Here is a 3887-nt window from a genome sequence, read left to right on the forward strand (position 1 = left end):
TTCAGATGCTGTTAGATGATGAAACAAGCATTTGGTTTGAAGCAAACACTTTATGCTGCGCTTTTGAAGCAAGTCTGGGCTTATTCTGCAAATGCAATACATTTAACGTGAGTTGTGATACACGCGGTCAGAAAGCATCTCGCGAGCTCAGCTTTCGCGACCACATCAAAGTCGATCAATTCAGCCCAGTCAGATGGTGTTTGTGCACACCAGCACGTTCTACTGGAGGTACAGTAGAACCGGTATGGGCTTAACCTGAGAATAGAAAATGAACAGAAAAGTGATTACTGTAATTTTAAGCAGTGAGCTGAATATTTAATAAGCAAAGTTTACGTCAATATACATCATGTAAAATCAAACAAATGCTACTATTTATTCACACAGCGTACCTCATCTAAATTCTATATTTTTCTTATTGTTTTTTGCAATTAAAAGTGCTGGTAGGATGCAACAAAACACCAATCGGTGCCACAGCATAAAACCCGACACATCATCCCATAATACTCTCTGGCTTTGTAGTGATGCAACTATACTTCATGCTTTTAACTCTTGAGTCGCCTATATTTAGACCGTGCAGGTGAGGATGGGGATTATGTTGATATTCTATTTGGGTCACCCTTTAAGGTCACTCATGTGCAACACGCCAAACAGCAAAGACCTGAGAGATGCTGTGGGAGTTTCTGTTCTGCCAAGACCAAAATACTTTTCAGCTTCATACCTCAGACGTAATATTTCTTGTCTCATACACACAATTCTGCAGACATTGACAGTGTGGAGGATTCAGTGTGTTACATACTGCGTTTGCTGTCTACACTCATGCAATAAGCCTGACTGTGGTGAGTCTGAAGCTTGTTTCCCTTTTTGTTTGTTTGTTTTGGCACGTTTATGTTTTTAAAATGCTAAAACGGGTATTTGCTCCATGTTAACGAAAACACTTTCTTAGCAGCTCATTGTAACTATGTTTTAAGAACACATTCAGCTAGAGAAGTATGAAACCAGAAGGTACAGTCCATAACCACGGAGTCGAACAGTGGGTGAAAAGTGCTGGCTAATGCAGAGCTTCTGCTATTTATATCAGAATCTATAATGAGAGGTTTGTCAGAAACTGGCTGAGCTAGTTATGTTCCTCTTCTCAGTGAAAACTTTGTGAATATGTTTAATAATAATAAAAATGATCAAGTATATGTTATTGGGAAAGGTTGACATGTTTCATATTTTAGGTGAGGCCCAGCAAGTGTTTTGTAAGCATTTGTGCTCCTTGTGGGTTGCATCGTGCACTGGGAAATTGCAGAAATTTGAGTTTGATAGGAGTTGAATGAAGGCAAATGGCATCCAGAGGGAGAGAAATAGCAGCTGGTGAACAGCATGTAAAAATCTATCTTCTTTGGGATTGAGGGCACGCTGAAAATAATCAGAAATGATCCTTTTAAGCAGTGAAGATGTAAACTCTGGCCACCATACAAATCTACGAAACATAATTCCTCTCTTTGGCACACACACACACACACACACACACACACACACACACACACACACTACAGTCTTTTCCTGAATATCTATCTATTTTCTTCATCACCCATGGCAGTTTTAGTGGGATGATAAAGAATTGAAGGTCACGACTCCTTTCACCCCCATTCCTGATGATAAATTAGTATGTTACAGAACGTATTGCGGTATACTCTCAAGGCTGTCTTATTTTTGCTAAGGTGATGGAGATGACAGCTGTCTCAAGTGGCAATTGGAAATCTGGGATTTCTATGTTTTATCTTCCTTATATGTTAGTTCAGATGGGTGCCAGTTAAATGATGTATGCTGTTTATCTTAAGATATCAAAAATGTAAAAGAAATAAGGCATGTCATGGAAGTTGTTTATTCTTTGAGCACTAATACTTTCTTCCCCATTAGTTTTCTGGCCAAATGCCAAATCAGATAATTCACTACGAGTCAGCTCATTAGTTGGCTGGCTTGATGATAACAATAGAGAGACTATAAAATACAACTTAAGAATTGCAATATGCTGGAGGAAAAAAAGTGTCAGCCGACTATGTGTGATGTCAAAGTTATCATCAGTTACAAACCCACAGAAAATGATCGCCAACAGAGCAGTTCCCCTTGGCCCGATGGCTTCAGCATCTCTCAGCTCATCGGTACTTGTTGGGATCACTCTCGTGACTCTCGCCAACCTCCTATCCAGACTCAGCAAACGGCAAGTTGGCAACTCTATAGCTGGTAAACAGAGTGGAACATTTAGCAGCTTATGAACAAAATATTTCTTACAGGAGTTGGTGGAGACAAACAAAGAGATAAAAGAAAGTGAATATTGGACTTAAATTCAGCCGAGTTGCCTGAAACTCAGAGTAACTCGCAATATTAACTTTTTACGATGAATAAATGTCGCAGTTGTATTTACTGCTTGTTGTGTTGCCCCACAGGTGACCAAAATAAATAAATTAATGGAGTTCTAAGAAATAAGTTCAAACACTATTACATATAAAATACCATTTTGTAAACACATAAAAGCTCAATACATCAGCATGACAGCTAATTTGATTTTATCACAAATACATCATATTGTTGTGCAAGTACGCTGGCAAGCAACTTGCCATACTATAGAAACTGCAATGCCTTTACATAGTATGTACATTAGGAAACTATCAGAACAAACAAGTTTATCTATTCTAAAATGTTTTTGTTGAAAAATGATAGTCATACATAACTATCTAATATTAATGTTATACCAATTTCAGTATGGGCTTAATGGCACGATATCTATCACTGTCACTCTGCAGACAGCCGCAGGACAATGTGACTAAACGTTCAAATGCCCTCTGTAATTAAACCAAAGAAGATGCACTGAAGACTTCGATATTTCTATGGTGACTGCTATTGAGTGTCTGAATTAGGCCCCTATAGCTTGGTCACACGTACAGTAACAACAGGAACGTCTGCTTTTGCTGGAAAATAAGCTCTTTGAATGTGCTCACACACATCCATCTGCACTACTTGCGCTAGCACCACTTTCTGCACTAACATCCCCAATTCATTGTCACTGTTGTTGTTTTTTTCATATTGTACATACATGTTGCTACTCTGTCTTTAGTGTCTTTTTATATTTAACCTGTTATTTGTAATTTAAATGTATGTACGACAAGAGCGTGCATGTAAACTGAGTCAAATTCCATGGATGTGCACACATACATGGCCAATAAAGCTGATTCGGATGTGGTGTCGCTGCATGCTCGTTGAGGGCAAAAGGTCAACTCAAATCTACTGCAATGACCTTGTGTTTAAGGTAGAGCACCTGCCTGAAGAGGCATTCACGTGCAGCTGGCAGTTAGAAAGATGTCCTAAGCCAGGGTCTCCTCTTGATCAATCATGTGTTCCGGATGTGATGGAGATATTTAATTACTATTAAGTGAAGTACTGTTGCTCCTGTTACCTTCTCAGTTCCAGTGTTGCGTACATCCGTCTTAAGTGAGCCCTGGCTTAATTAGCCTTGCATTTGGTAGAAAAATAAGTACGTACGTGTGCGCGTGCGTCTGTTTGCACACGTACGCATCGACATGCGCGCGCACTGACCACATCCATGCCCTCGCCTGCGTGGTGCCGCCCGTTACGTTTTGGTCCACGCGGGGCTCCTGCGCCTGAACTCTGCATTCTGCGGAGCGGAGCGCAGCGCAGGACAGTCGGTGGGTGCTGCTCAGTCACCAGGGCGCTCAGGCAGTCCTCCTGTGCAGTCTGGGATTCCTTCAGTCAGTGCTCGGTCCGCGCTGCGCATCTGGACCTGCCCGTGTCCCGGAGACGATTACGCGTCCCACTGCCCCCACAGAGGAAATACTCACACCGGTTGTGGACAGTTTGGCTATTTTATTTTTTTTGTGGACAGA

Source organism: Cyclopterus lumpus, chromosome 13 (assembly GCF_009769545.1).
Source record: "Cyclopterus lumpus isolate fCycLum1 chromosome 13, fCycLum1.pri, whole genome shotgun sequence".
Taxonomy (NCBI): Eukaryota; Metazoa; Chordata; class Actinopteri; order Perciformes; family Cyclopteridae; genus Cyclopterus; species Cyclopterus lumpus.